This window comes from Schistocerca serialis, chromosome 4 (assembly GCF_023864345.2).
Source record: "Schistocerca serialis cubense isolate TAMUIC-IGC-003099 chromosome 4, iqSchSeri2.2, whole genome shotgun sequence".
Taxonomy (NCBI): domain Eukaryota; kingdom Metazoa; phylum Arthropoda; class Insecta; order Orthoptera; family Acrididae; genus Schistocerca; species Schistocerca serialis.
The window spans coordinates 707,412,991-707,429,507 of NC_064641.1; the positions used below are offsets into that span (position 1 = coordinate 707,412,991).

Consider the following 16,517-nt stretch of genomic DNA (forward strand, 5'->3'; position numbering starts at 1 on the left):
CTGATCTTCGGCTCTGAGGGACCCTATAAAATTTCGTCGCCTTTGTTTGGCGTGTTGTATGAGGTGATATATTGAGGCATTTTCGTCGTCCACGATACTATGTGAGTGCGATCTGATTTTTAATCCTTCTAGCTGTGATCTCTTAATATTGAGTAGCGCTGCTTTTGTTTTGTTGATCTGTATTAAGATGTCCTGGGACATTGGCTCCTCGTAAAGATCGCGTAAGCAGGCGTAGTGGAACTCTGTTGTGTGTCTTATCCACCTCATCCTCTCCTTGCTAAACGCTATCAGAGTCGCCCTTAATTTTTTCTTCGCCACAGCGGTCCACCATTCAACGTTGGACCGATGTTTGTGGCGCACTCGTAAGGCGGCCCGCCAAGTCTCTTGTATTTCTGCAGCTAAGGCGTCCTCCAATAACATGCCTATATTCAGTTTCCATAAGGGCCTGCCCCAGTAAGCCGACTGTTTTCTTAACCGTATGCTGCACTTTACGCCTAGGTGGTCGGAAATAAAGGTAGGTATTACTTCAACGCCAGCAACATCATTTTCTAAAGTAGATGAGACATAGAATCGGTCAATCCTACTTTGCGACCTGCTACTAAAGTAAGTAAATTGGACCAATGTAGGAAATTTCAGTTCCCAAGCATCTGACCATTTCATGTGCGACACCAGAGACTGTAACTCCTCGGACTTATTAAAATTTGGCCGTTGGTCCTTGTCATTGAGTACGCAATTCCAGTCACCTCCAAGCAAAACATCAGCAGGATTGTCCTGAAGTAAAATTAAGATATCACGTTTGTAAAACGTGGCCCTTTCTTCTCGTGCATTGTTGCCTGATGGTGCATAAACATTTATAATAGCTGTATTATGGATGTTACACCGAATGCCCCTCCCAGAGTCTAATTTACAAATGTCTGTCATTTCGATGCCCTCTCTGGCAAGAATAGCCGTCCCACAACTATGTTCAAGAGCCACATTTATAATAGCATTGAATCCTGGGATAAGAAGGTCTCGAATGAGCACTTCCTGTAAAAGGGCAATATCGGTGTCCGACTGATAGAGAAAATCTTGAAGTGCGGCTATTTTAGTGGCATTTCGAATTTTGTTAATATTTAATGTGGTCACTTTATAAGTTTGGAGCATGTGCCAGATAGTTCAGGTAAGTTTATTGACTGCATAATACTTGCATATGGAATCTGTCTGTCGTCATCAGTCCCTCGTTTAGTCTCAAGGCGATCTTGCCAACTCTATTAATAAAAAAGGTCTTCTTCTTGACTTGGGTCACCGTCCATGTTATCGACACCCTGTTCTGCGTCATCGTCCGCCCAATTGACTGGTGCTGCTGGTGCGAGGTGACCTGGTAATGAACCACATCCTGGAACTTTGGTCGTGATCCCAGTTTGCGATGGGTGATGTTCACCCCCCCGGGTCTTCTTGCCTTTCCTTTCTGTTTGGGTGCCCAGTAGTCCCTGCTGGCTCCAGATCTTCTGCCTTCTGATCCTTGTTCTGTAGATGTTTCAGCTTTTCCCTGAGAGCTGGGGCCAAAGACTCTGCCGCTTGGTGTGCCAAACGACGCTTTTTTGACTTCTTCCTCCTCCGCAGGGATCCCGTAGGAGACAAGTCAGCCGAATGATCTGGTGGTTCGGTGGAAGAAGACAGTGGTGAGAGCGGTGCTGTCGTTGTCTCAGAGTTCCTCGCGTTAATTTCTCTAAGAGCCTCAGTTGGGGGTTCCTTCACTTCCGCATCTGTCGGTTGGGGTTCCGGAGTTTGGCCTCCTTGGATTTCCGGGTGGTGTACGGCTGGGTTACGGACACCAGCGTCGCCATCTACATCTACATCTACATTGATACTCCGCAAGCCACCCAACGGTGTGTGGCGGAGGGCACTTTACATCACTTTACATCACGCGACAGCCTTTCAGCTCGTTCGCCCTGTGCGTCTGGCGGGAGGTCGAGTTGTTTGTCGACTTCCGTCGGTGACTTGGTATATTCTTGGGGCACTTCGTGCCGCTGCGAGTCCGAAGACGGCTGTTCAGTACCTACGTCGTTGCATGACTGTATCCTCTCCCGCAGTTCTGTTTGTCTGCCTTCCGTATCACATATCGCAGTTGTGACGGCGTAAGAGGGCCAAACAGCAGCTGCTCGGTCATCCACAGAGGCGGCCAACTCCGTGGCGGTTGTGGCGGCCGCCAGTGCTTCGACTTGTTCCACGTGCTCAACTGTTGACGTTTCTGCAGATTTGCGACCGTACGTGGCAGCCGCGTACGTTAACTGAAGGCTGACAGCAGCGCCAGGAACCGCAACCTCCCCGGTCGGTAGCTGTGGGACACGCCGTTTGCTACATTCACTGCGTATGTGCTCTGGTGAGTTGCACAATGCACATGTCTTGGGTTGACCGTCGTAGATAACTATGGCGCGGTGTCCACATACATTTACATATGACGGTATGTGCCTTTGAAGATCTATCTTAACTTGGCGGACTCCATTCAGGACAGGAAACATATGTGGCTCCGACCATTTTTCAGCAATATTCGAAATAACACGGCCATACGGTCGAAGGATTGTATTAACTTCCTCTGCAGGAACCTCAAATGGCAACTCAAAGACCCTAATTGTACGTATGCCTAATCCGGCGTGTGAGACGGAAACATCACTCACTGTACCGTCGGAATGTTTAAACTTCAGTACTCCGCCACACTTGTCCTTAATAGAGACACACAAATATGGGTTGGTCAGCTTCACAAAAGCCGCATTTGAAACGAACGATAAATGCACACCTATTATGTCATTGCCAGTTAACTTAACAGCATCGAGTAACCACTGTTTTACTTCATATGCCTTAGGCCTCAAGAAATTTCGGTCGAAAGTAAATTTAATCGTGTCTTTCCTCATGACAGTAATCGCGTTCATCCTATCTTGAAATCAGGAAACATAACCTAACTCGCAAAGGTAACGAAGTGACTAACCTCGTGACACCAAACAGCCGTTGTTTACTTCAAGACGCCAAGCCAGCCGCCACACGTCCGTCCCGCACCGCGGCTGCGACTCGAATGCGACCTCTCGATCTGCAGTCGAATGCTCTACGACTGAGCTATACCCCCTTTCACGATCTTTCTGTTCCCATAACTTAAGGAAAAATATTATACTCTGCCTGGCTAAAGACGTCTAATCGAGCAAAATATTGTGTAATCATTATCTCTCAGTTATATATTAGCGTTAAACGATATAAATATCAAAAATACTAGACACTTCGCGCCTGGAGAACGTGCGTGTCGGCGCCTTCACCTTAATGTCAGAACGCGAAAATTGCACTAGTAGCTTTTTTTCAAGCAAGTTCTGTTCGTCCGTTCTCCGTAATCGTTTGGTATCTGATTAAACTGACATACTCGCCTATGGCTTTCGTAAATGAAAATTTCATTGTGACCCCGACGTGATTTGAACACGCAACCTTCTGATCTGGAGTCAGACGCGCTACCGTTGCGCCACGGAGTCGACGCTGCTTAGGTCTTGTCATGAATAGGTTCCTCGAACACTTACTGTACCGTTCAAACCTAAGAAATAATGACAGTAGGATCCACGAGACACTCGTCCGAGATGTACTTGCTCTGGCGGGTGTGTAACTCAGTGGTAGAGTGTCTGCTTCGCATGCAGAAAGTCCTGGGTTCAAATCCCAGCTCCTCCAATTTTTGTTTCTCCGTGCAGCAGTACATGAAAACTTTTGCCTATCACCATATTCTACAAAATTCAGTGTACAAGATTCTTCCCCCAAGCAAGTGGATTTCGTACAGTTCGACCTCATGGCGGGAGGACGATGACCTGCAAGACCCTGGGCTGCGATCCCCCCCATTGAAATGTTGCTCCAAAGCCTTCGGTATGGCGTGCAGGGTGCATCTCAAACATGTATTTGCAACTCACCGCGACCATCATCATTTGTTTTTCGAGGTACTATCCCCTACTATCTCGGTTCTTGCTCTCTCGGTTGTTGTTCGTGTGCGCCCTGAAGGTCCACGAAAACTTCAGTCCTGGTGTAGAGAAGAAACATACATAAAGGCGGGAAATCCAGAAACAGTATAAAAGAAAATGGCTCACACAGGTGACCTTAGCCAACACCCTCTCTTTCAAATGTCAGGCTAAGCATATTGGCAAAATCATCTCGGAGGCCTGGCAATCGCAAGCGCTGCCAGTAAGCAGTAAGCATGTACTGCCGAAACGCTAGGTGTCCATCCTCTTCATGACAACTGTTGACAAAATGTACGAAATGGCCAATCAACCACATGACGGTATGGAGCTTCGTTCGCGGAAAAAAGGAAGAATCGGGCCGGACGATGATGTCAATAGTATAAGCGGCTTCAGCAGACCTAGTGACAAAAGCAAGTTGTATCCTGAGCCAACGCCAATTAGCAAGGTACCCACAGCAGGTGAATCGATGTTCAAGGGTATCCAGGAGACCACACCGAGTACAGGTGTCCGTGTCAGAAAGACCAATACGGTGCAGTCGTACATTGGTGGAAACCAAATTATTTATTACCCTATACCACGTGGACGCCACGGCCATAGAGTGGATCGGCAGACTAACATTCTTCCAGACGTTCCTCCAGGACACGGATGGAGACGCCAGTTCTATTGGACTGGGACCGGCCAGCCCCTCCCAGCGGGCAATCAAGCCCTTGGTCGTTGGCACCGGTCGCCGCAAGAAGACTTCACCGAGGTAACTCACCGCAATGTAAAATTCCCGAATGTGTTTCAACTTAAAATTTAGGCGTCCGACATCGACAGGTGGAGCAAGGCTCGCCGGACGCACAACAGTAAAAAGCCTGGATGTAATCGAAGTCACTTCTTGCGTAACAATTAGAGTCGTTCGGCGGACGTACAAAGCAGACGCCTTGCGAGTAATGTCAGAGAGGCCCAAGCCTCCGGAGATACGCGGTTTCGTCATTACCTCGTAACGTAACTTGAATAGATGGCCCTTCGATATAAACCTGCTAGACAATTGGCGCAACCTTTTCGCCACCATCATGGGAAGTGGGAACAGCTGAGCAACATAATAAGCTTTACATAGAACGTAGGTGTCTAAAATTCTGACTTTTTGCAAAATGGTAGCAGAGCGCTGCTCATGGACCATCAGAGCCCCCTGTATCTTCTCGGTGACAGATTTCCAATTGAGAGCCGCCATTTTTAGAGGACACCGATCAATGATAATCCCCAAGGACGTATGGCGATCGACAAAAGTGGCCCAAGGGACGTCAGCATCGCGAAATCCTCGAATATCAAGGAACTTACATTTACCCTGATCGAGACGCGCTCCAGAGACACGACAGTATGCATCAACTGCCCCTTTCAACAACGGAATATCATCACGTTGACGGAGGAGAACAACGACATCATCCGCATATGCCTTAACAGAGAGCTTCCCACCAGAGAGGGACATACCCTGAAGCTTGAGAGCAATAGTCCGAAGCAGCGGTTCCAGGGACAATACGAATAAAGACATAGAGAGCGGACTACCCTGAGGCACCCCGCGGCGGATAGCAATGGGCGGCGTCAGCTGCCCATTGCTTGACACCCGAGCTGTTATTCCCCTATACAAATTGCCAAGAACACCACGTGATGAAGCGTTAAAACCTATTGTACCTAAAACACGATCTAAAAACACATGACTGACGTGATCAAAAGCCTTAGAAAAATCAAGGAAAGCAAAAGCACAATGTACGTTTGTAACCGCCGCAACCGAGACAACATCCCGATATTCGGCTACTGGTGTCAGAATAGATCTATCATGAAAACAACATTGATGTGCACCAATCACACCCCGAAGCAGAGAAGACAACCGGCTATTGAGCGCTCTAGCAGCTGTCTTATAGTCAAAATTCAGCAATGTGAGCGGACGAAGATTGGCAGCAGATAAACGACCAGAGGACTTTGGAATTAAAACAATTTTCCCTACTTTAAAATCGGCAGGCACATCCATCCCCCTGACAATCTCATTTAAAATCTGCGTAAAAATGCCACGCAAAAGAGGCCAAAAACGGAGATAAAATTCTTTAGGCAGGCCGTCTGGACCCGGCGATTTACTGGACGGAGAGCGAGCAATAAAATCGAAAACCTCATCTACCTGGAACTCCCGGAGAAATTCGCCGTTCGCGTCAGGCGCGATCGTCGCAGTTAGATCCCCAAAGACATCTTCCGAAAGAGACTCACCAGAATCATCGGCAGAATAGAGACTAGTGTAATATTGGTGAAGAGCACGAATCACTTCCTCCTGTGCAATAAGCTGTCGTCCATCATCCACCGTAAGAGAAGAGATGAAGGAGCGACGACGACGAGTCTGATGCCGTAGCAGGTGGTACAAGGATGTCAGCTCACCTTCAACAAGAGAGTGAGGTTTCGACTTAACTCGCAGACCATCCATCTGTCGTCGTTTAAGGCTCAAGAGCTTGGCTTTAATACGACGAAAATCATGGATCCGCAGGGGAGAGGTACCCGCCGCGTCATATAGTTCACGCAGGACAGAGTAGTAAAATTCATACGTGTTCTTAAAATCACGCGCCCTTGCAGCACAGTAAAAAATCAAAGTCTGACGAATCTTGGGCTTGGCAAACGCAGTCCACCACACCAGCAAGGAGGGGTATCGCGGGACAGAGCGAAGACATCGCTCCCACACGCCACTTATAACATCATCCATAGCACTGTCGGCAAGGTGGGAAGCATTTAACATCCACTGGGAACGATAAAGTTTTGCAGGTTGGTGACTAAGATTTACAGTTGCAGTAAAAGCACAATGGTCAGAAAAACTAGTAGGAATAACATCGACAGAAAGAATTTTATCACATAAAAAATCAGATAAATAGAATCTGTCGAGTCTACTGCATGAGGACGCGGTAAAAAACGTATATTTCACCAGGGTTGGATATTTGTGTTCCCAAACATCACGCAGATGCATCGTACGAACTAAGTCATGTAAATCACGGCAATAATTAAAATTGGGGGACTGGTCTTCAGGGCGTAAAACACAATTAAAATCGCCTCCGAGCAGGAGACTCCGAGGACTCTGGCGCAAAAGATAAATAAGCTCTTCTTTATAAAAGCGCGACCGAGCCACAGTGTGACCCGAACCAGAGGGGGCATACAAAACAACGAGGCGGAGATCAAAAAGACGACAACCAATCCCACGGCCAGAGTCAAGGAATTCAATGTCAGTAATAGGAATGCCCTCTCGAAAGAAAAGAGCAGTTCCTGTTGAATATTCCGGCGCGACATTAAAAACAATTTGAAATCCAGGTAGAGAGAGATCAGAAAACAACACTTCTTGCAAAAACACTACGTCCGCACAGGCGTCGTAAATAAACTGCCGCAAAGAGGCAATGCGAACGTCGGACTCAATACGGTTAACATTTAAGGTAAGAAAGGTGTATGCTTGAACCATAGAGAGAAAAGCGAGAAAACAAATCACCTACACCGACGCACCAGCGTCACAGTCCATGGCAGGGGTGACGGAGGCATCCGAGGGAGGGGGCTGCTACCCCGTTCCGCGGATCCTTTACGTTTCGGTTTTTTACGAACAGCATTAACGTTCGGCTGAACGCGTAACTTGCGTCGGCTGACGGGCAAGGAAGCTTCAGCCGCCGGTGACGTAGGAGGGTCAAATTCTGTATCCGACACCACCCGCGCCGGTCCACATGCGGGATCCGGGGTCGCGGGGGAAACATCCGACAAAACGGAATGGTCAACACCTGCACTAGCTTCCGGCAAACATGGACTGCACGGAGGCGAAACATGAGCAGGAAGGTCCGAGGCCGCAGAGTTGGAAGGAAGCGGAGCAGCTCCGCTGGCAGAGGTATGGGGTAGCGAAGCAGGAAGTTGTCGCGGCTCCACTTGTTGTGACATCGAAGTCGGTTCGGAAGACGGCGACAACAGGCCCGACCGACGACCCGACTCGAGAGAAGCTGCGTCGGAGGCCGGAGGGGCGCCAGCAGCCGCCACCGGAACCGCTACCTCAGGAGGGCAGAGAGCAGCTACAGTACACAGTGGCTCGGAGGATGCCGGTCGCTCGGACTGGGGCATCTCAGGGAGATCCTCATCCGTACTATTTCCATCGTGTGGGCGACGCCTCTTATTATTCAAAAGTGGCACACCCACCTGAGGGACAGACGGAACAACATCAGATTTAGCACGCAAAGGAGGAAATTCTGTGTCAGGGGTGCGCAAAACCTGTGGCGGGGCGCTACTACCACTGGACTGTGCTACACCAAGAGCAGAACCACCTGCAACGAGGTCAGCGACCGTTAACTTGCGACGCTGTTCGAGAGAATTTTTTAAAACAAAAACTCTCCGCGGACAGTCGGTACGTACGTGACCACTTTCATTGCACAAAAAACAGGTGCCAACCTGACCACTATATGTTACATGGACACGATATCCACCGATCTGCAGGTGAGATGGAATATTCTGCTTAACGTGCATTTCGACTGAACGAATACCACTGTAACATTGCAGGCGATGTTGGCTTGACCAGCGTTCAAGGCGAATGCTCTTTACATCACCATACTTCTGTAGACCCTCCTTAAGATAGACATTATCCACCTCCGGTGGAAGGTTGTAAACACGAACACTGGTGTACGTAATGGAAGCATTGGAAAGCAGCACGGTACTTACAGAATCATCCCGATGCCGAAAGAGAACTTGATGACCGTATTTAGAAAGAATTTTATCAACCTGAAAGGGTCCATAAACTTAACAAAGAAAACATACAGTTCGGTATCAAAATAAGCAGTGTGCACCTGATCCGAATGAACACCAAAGGTATCTACCAACCAATCATGAATCTCAAGAGAACTAGGTTGCACATGGCGGGTTGACTTGTCAAAAGCAAAACTAACTGTAGCCTGACGAGGAATAACCTGGGACGACATTTTCAAAATATGCGGTCGAAACCGCTACACAAAAAAACTGAAATAAGCACAGAAAGTAACACAAGGTACGAAACAACGACGGAGAAACACTCACAGAAGTTGCAACACAACACGTAAACAAAAACGATAGTCCACTATACATAACGCTACGGCGGAGCGGAAGACTAGGCACGTCCACACTGCACGGCGTCTAAAGCGGAACTGGTTTTGAACCGGGGACCTCTCGATCTGCAGTCGAATGCTCTACGACTGAGCTATACCCCCTTTCACGATCTTTCTGTTCCCATAACTTAACGAAAAATATTATACTCTGCCTGGCTAAAGACGTCTAATCGAGCAAAATATTGTGTAATCATTATCTCTCAGTTATATATTAGCGTTAAACGATATAAATATCAAAAATACTAGACACTTCGCGCCTGGAGAAAGTGCGAGTCGGCGCCTTCACCTTAATGTCAGAACGCGAAAATTGCACTAGTAGCTTTTTTCAAGCGAGTTCTGTTCGTCCGTTCTCCGTAATCGTTCGGTATCTGTTTAAACTGACATACTCGCCTATGGCTTTCGTAAACGAAAACTTCATTGTGACCCCGACGTGATTTGAACACGCAACCTTCTGATCTGGAGTCAGACGCGCTACCGTTGCGCCACGGAGTCGACGCTGCTTAAGTCTTGTCATGAATAGGTTCCTCGAACACGTACTGTACCGTTCAAACCTAAGAAATAATGACAGTAGGATCCACGAGACACTCGTCCCAGATGTACACACTTTGACATAAAACTTGACCGGCGGCCGGCCGCTTCAGAGGCTAAGTCCGCGCCGATCGCGACATGGGACAAAAAAACTGTCCAACTCGCTAATTCTCTAAGTCCGGTTATCTGCACAACCTGGCAACACTGTAGACTGCGGCATTTCCTGGAGGAAAACTTGTCCCATGATAGAGAAACTCTACGCTGATTACGCCTGTGGTCTAGCGGTAGTGTGCGTTGTTGCTGTTCATAATGTCAGTGTATCGAAAGCAGCTGGCATAAAATATTTTTATAGCCTCTTCTGTCTGAATGCTGAAGACGTGAATGTAATGGTAGCGCAGATTCAATCTATTTCGCTTTATGACACACCGATATCAAAATTTTATCCAGTAACGATTTTGCGGCAGATTTCCTGCAGACTGTCCTCCTCTGGACGCCGTATGCGGCAAAGCTCCGGGATCCATTTGCTGGCTACTGGCAGCGGCCGTGGCGACAGCAGCGGCGCTGCACTCCCCCGTTCTTTATCGAAAGCGCCTGCTACCGCTCATCGCTTTTGATGATTTAAAACGCTTTATTATTAAATGTTGCTCCACAGAAAATTTCTACAATTTCCATTCACGCTCAAAAGCAACGGAGACAGACGCCCTTATTAGTAGGCGGGTATTATATTACATTAATCGGCAAGAGCTGAGTATGGCCCGAAATTAATTTTATAGACTGGGACGAAATGAAACCACCTCACTACATTCGATAAATTTATAAATGCTTCATACCTCGTTTCTTTTCCTTTCAAACTCAATTATTTGTGCAACTTTTGGTCAATGTTTGGATGTTTTCGTCAAGCCAGAGTGAGCGTCTGTGGTGTAAAGTGTATTACAGTTCTTGTTTCATTCCTTATGGTAAGTCTATGCGATAAACTGTGTGAATACCTTGCAATGCATGCTCTGTAGCAGTGCAGGAACACTGCACATTTGGAGTTCATGAAGTATTTATTGTTGATCGGAAGTGATAGTTAAGGTCATCAGATTTAAACCAGAAAAATTTGTCGTTTTCAAGGTTTCAGAGAACGGAAAGGAATTGCTAACGCCGGTGTTAGAAAACGTCTACAGTTAAATGCTATTGCAAAAATTTAGAAGAAGGGAACTATATTAATGAACATGTGCACTTCATAAACAACCTTCTGACATGTTAGACCTATATGACGAACAAAGCTCAAATTTATATCGTTGACAGTCGGTTTGAATCTTTTCAGGGTCTATTTTACAGTGAAGCACCTTGGAATTTGCAAAGCAGAAATCCATGATATTAACTTAATTTACTAAGTCGAAACCGGACGAAGATTGATGTTTAAAGGCATTCTTCAGATTTCGCATAAGAAATTTTTACTAGCAGTTTGCAACTCCATTAATTAAAATGGAAAATAAAAGGTTGTAGTCAGCGGCTTCTACCGTGATTCGAACTGCTGTGTCTTATAGTACAAGCACTGCAACGCACAAGGGAACCTCTGAGCTAACGACACACTGGCTGCCAGAGGCGGAATATAGTCACTGCGATGTTGCCTGAGCCTCAAAACGCAACCTTAAACACACGAACAGAGGAGGTGGAGATTACTGTTTTAACGTCCCGTCGACAACGATGTCATTAGAGACGGAGCACAAGCTCGGATTAGGGAAGGATGGGGAAGGAAATCGGCCGTGCCCTTCCTAAGGAACCATCCCGGCATTTGCCTGAAGCGATTTAGGGAAATCATTGAAAACCTAAATCAGGATGGCCGGGCGCGAGATTGCACCGTCGTCCTCCCGAATGCACACACAAACAGGTGTTACTTATGTAAAGAACGCCGTTCTTGGAGTCCAGAAATTAAATATACTTTCTAATTGTGTCATCTTGCAGTGGATTATATCGTACGAGTCTTCGATGTGGAAAACGAATGTCAAGTGAATTTAGCGAGGTAACGCCGACCTACACCCGGAAGTAAATGCACTATGAGAGTGTTGACAAATACTTGCTACGACGCTGCCATTTCTAGGTTCTCTGACGAGGCAGCTCTTCAGCGAAATGCTTGCCGTGATTCTCCGATACGGTTCTTCAGAGTGGAGACGCACGCGCACGTTTGGTTTTTATGCGGCGTTCTCCCCTGATGGTTTCTGACGTCGCCTTGTGGGCTATGTATACATATGAGACATTCAATTATCATTAATCCAGAATCATACAAGTTTCAGCTTCCGGCGTGGAAGAAGGCTGTTGACGCCGACATTATATCATTTCAACGTAGGGAAAGCAAAACGGATCATTCAATGTTTCTCATTCAACATAAAGCATGTGAGATAATTTTCCGTAACGTTCATAATCATCTGAAAATACAAACGAAGTAAAAATACACCGGAAGCTTATTCGAATTGAATATAACGCTTTGCACCTCGATGTCGAATTTGTCCACTTGCAATCTTTTGCAGCATACACATAGAATGTCATGATTACCACGAGAATGAAGAAATATGTTGGTAAGGATGGAAGCAAGAAGAGACGCAGTCAACAAATATTCTATTCCTCATGGCATTCATTTCATTTGACACGTAAGAAGAGGTAAAGCGGGAATTTACTTTCGTTAACACGAAAGATATGCCGCACATATTGATAACGAGGAAGTCTGCGTCTTCATACGTTTCCTCCTTGAAATGTGTATGCTCTATTATATACTAAGTAGCCCGATCATTGTTTCAGTAATGTTACCCTCTTGTTTGACCCCGTAACGATGAACAGATTCCAAATGCATGTCTCCCTTCCTGGGTTGTTTTTTGTGTTTTATTGCTTGGAATTCCTGAAGCAGACCACTGTGCCTTCCCCCCTCGTGGGGGGCATAATTTATTCAGACAGCATCAGCATAAGACTATCAAACAAGGCCTTCCATTTACAGTTGCAGCTCTCTAACCAGCACTGACCAAAGTGTAATCCACGGTCATGGTCCTAAATTATCAGCTGTCTGCTACTGTGGCAAAGTCCGTACTACACTTTCGATTCCGCAGCACCATTTTATCTGGTAACACTGTGTAGTTGCACAGTTGTGCTACCAGGTCTGTCCTCACACTGTCAACTTTATGTATCTCACTTCTCCTGTAGCGTAGATCACGAGGAGCCGAAGTAAATGAGTGTATTCTGCATGACGTAACATTCAGTATTCCCTTCTTTCATAGCCACTCTTCATGTGCATCGATACCAAATAGGAATGCGAAAACTCTTGCGAGTGAGAGAATGACAATAACAATCGTAATGAATGATGTTTATTCCAACGCAGAACGAGAATGGCTTTAAATATAAAAATCTGTATCTATATCTATATCCATATCTATTGATCTTTGAGTTGGCACAATGCAAATATATTCTTAGCATTTAGTTACTGAATTTAGTTCTGGATGTTTGCAGAGAAAAGGAAAAGTCGGTACTTCTCGCTAGTGTAATATAATGTGAACCAGCAACTACCCTTTCCTTAGAACACGACTCAAGCAGGTCCTCAAGTAGGTAGCAAGGCACTGCTGCATTCTGTTCCCTGACATTGCTCTGATGACGGTTAATGCAGATAGTTCCGATTATGAAATACAAAACGTATTGCAGGTTAGTTCCTAGGATAGTAACATTAAATTTGCGTTGTAGACGGCACATGAACGTGACGACTATCCATATTACTCATCAATATAAAAAGACAATATTTTGGGAATTTAGCAGGATTACTCAAAATGAATTCTGAAATTGGGTGACTGACTGCACAGGTGCTAAACGTCGTCAAGAGTATACGATGTCCTAATCGCATTAGGAATATGAAGATCGTCTTCGACAGCTCGCAACTTTCACATTGCTATCTCCACCCTACTCCAGACAGCCCTCGGTGGAGTTGCACTACGTTGCCGATGTTATGGAAGGCCTTCAAACCGACAACAGACCACATATTGAAAAATACAAGCGAATTGTCTTGCAGCGTAAGCTTATTGTAACTAATCTAAAAATTATTGGAGAGGAACATTGTCCTATTCAAAAAAAGTAAAATGTTACACACTGTTGACGTCAAACGGACATTATTTCTGTCCTGTCTTGTGTCCTACTCATCTATAATATCAAGTGTACTATGAAAATGATTATATGTAATGGATGATAGGGTAATGCATTGATACCAGATGGTGGGGGCCGGCCGGTGTGGCCGTGCGGTTCTAGGCGCTTCAGTCTGGAACCGCGTGACCGCTACGGTCGCAGGTTCGAATCCTGCCTCGGGCATGGATGTGAGTGATGTCCTTAGGTTAGTTAGGTTTAAGTAGTTCTAAGTTCTAGGGGACTGATGACCTTAGAAGTTAAGTCCCATAGTGCTCAGAGCCATTTGAACCATTTGAACTATTTAACACAAAATGACATTAAAAATTAAAGTTATTCACGAGCAGCTAGTTGAGAATATGTATGAACATTAAATGACACGACGAACTGAAATAATATGACGAAGAGTTCAGCGCTCACTGGGAATAGAGCCCCACACATATCGTTGTTGACTACACACAAAGAGACGTCAGCTACCGAATTTTTCTCCACCAGCTGCTCAGAATAGCATCTTGAACTTACAGTCATCTCGCAAATAGTTCTGTGTCTCACTGGGAGTTAAAAACGTCAGATATCGTTAGTGTTGACAACGAATGAAAATACATTAAAAATCAAAATTATTATCCACCAGCAGATAGGTGTTCTCCTGATAGAGCTTGATAATACATAATTAAATCTTTAGTGCCGGGCCAGGATTCGATCCCATTCACGCGTAATATGTGAAGGTGTTGAGGAATCTGCAGTTTTGAACAAACAACAAATTGTAGCCGAACTGTATTGCCACGAAGGGATCAAATTACGTGTTAAGGGCGATCTGAGTTGCATTCCCAGTTTAGAACCAATTTTATCGACATACAGAAGCTCAAATAAAAGATGGAATAAGTGTCCTGTGACCATACATAGCGTTTGTGTCGTCACTTGAAATAAATAACTAGTATAAGAAAGGTTACTGGTGATAGAGTTTCTACATGTCGCCACTCCAGACTTTATTGTGGTTCAACCTACCGTCTACGTGGTAAAGAAGGAATATCATCTTTAATGTGAATTTTCAGACCACGCAGCCATTATATCTCCTTCACTTGGTGTAGCCAGGAGAGAATGGAATCTGTCTCTCCCTATCTAAAATCATTGACGGAAGTGGGAATCGATCCCAGACCATAGGTATAACAACCTACCATCCGTCCAACAGACCACGAAATCCTCTTCTCTGCGAGTCATTTTTCTATCGTAACGCAGTTGCGCCACACTGGATGAGAATTCTGACACACAGGCTCCCTGTAGTAATTTGCAGCATGTTCAGTAAATTCATTTACTTGGTTGACCGAATCACCATGAACTAGCTGCCTCGGCTACCCAGTGCATACATTCGACTATTTTGTAATCACAGAAATAAAATCACGTAACTGCCACCTACACACAACTGCCAACAGTGTAGGATGCAGAAGTTTAAATAGGAAGTGTTCCTTTCCACTTGAGATATTCTATTGCGCTATCTGTTACTAGAAAACGTCGTTCAGTCCAAAAGAAAAGCTGTAACTGTTTGTCTCTCAGAAGTCAAGACCTGGCCATATGCATAATCTCACAGTGCTGTGGAATCCAAAAGTTCTGGAGGAATAGTTGCCGAGCTCTGGAGCTTATGTAGCTACGTGTCAGCTTGTAGCATAGATAAAATGTCGCGAGTTCGAATACATTCAGTGCTACATTTTTTAAAACGCAATTCTGCTCTCTGCTGAAGGTATCAATCTAATGGAACTTTGAACATAATTCCCTTCACTTCTCAACCCAAAGTAGTCGCATGTGGAAAAAGGGCTAACTACTGTGACATTATGTTCTATTCAGGTTTAATAGACAGCAGGCAGCAGATGCATCTCGAAGATGTGCAGGGAGAGCGCATCGTGCCATAATATGTCAGAAAAGTATTTTCTACATTAGCCGTCGTGTGGTAGTGATATTTTATTCTTCTTCAAACTTTGTTTGACAGCTTTAACTCAGAACAAGTTTTCTACATGCATGTAATCAATAAACTGCATGTGCATTGTCAGACTGTCATAGGTAACATCAGAGAATTCGCATATATCGTTGATGATTAATTTCTCTCTCATGTTTACTATTGTTTTAACAACACTAAAGGAAACCTTACGAAAATTGTGCACTGTATTATAAGAAATGAAATAAAACTAACCATGATAACCTTACGACGAAAGTATCTGTACACAAGCATGCCTCTATCGACACGAATTAGTAAAATACTACTCACTTAGATTTTGATTGGGTCTGTGTTTAATTGGTATGCTGTGTCATACTCAAGAGGTATGCAAATGTGGCAATTCATAAATATAGTTACGTATTCCTAGAAACCCAAAATTCGCTTGGCAGCAGCGGAAAGAGGCCTTACCTGTTGTGCAGCATTGTAAGTTTTTCAACATTGCACTATGAGCTGAAAGCATTTTCTTGCGATTTCCTTATTGATGTTTGATCTGACTGCTTGTAGCTCTTTCACAGAAGGGATAAAAACGTTACAGCCAGTGAGACTGGAACTGCGAAACGTAACAGACGCTTTTTCACAGGTCAGCACGTTACCACAGAGCTGGCGAGGAGGTATGGGTCTCTGCATCCTATTACGAGGGCAATAGGAACTCGACCTCGTAAACCGCTATTTGAAGGTCGAGATTAGTTGCGGTTTCCACCTGCAACGACTTTCCTGGGCTGAAAACCGTAAATTTTCAATCTTTTGTTACCCTTCAAGCGATAATAACTCAGATTATTCAATGGAAATGACAGG

General features: G+C 45.3%; 3 non-coding genes across 3 annotated transcripts; 1 reads left to right on the top strand and 2 right to left on the bottom strand.

The window, feature by feature from the left end:
* Window positions 1-3,419: 3,419 nt before the first annotated feature.
* Trnaw-cca (transfer RNA tryptophan (anticodon CCA)) lies at window positions 3,420-3,491 on the bottom strand. Its single transcript has one exon. It is a non-coding gene; the product is annotated as a tRNA-Trp (tRNA).
* Window positions 3,492-3,609: 118 nt separating this feature from the next.
* Window positions 3,610-3,681, top strand: Trnaa-cgc (transfer RNA alanine (anticodon CGC)). The gene has a single exon. It is a non-coding gene; the product is annotated as a tRNA-Ala (tRNA).
* Window positions 3,682-9,490: 5,809 nt separating this feature from the next.
* Trnaw-cca (transfer RNA tryptophan (anticodon CCA)) lies at window positions 9,491-9,562 on the bottom strand. Its single transcript has one exon. It is a non-coding gene; the product is annotated as a tRNA-Trp (tRNA).
* Window positions 9,563-16,517: the final 6,955 nt, after the last annotated feature.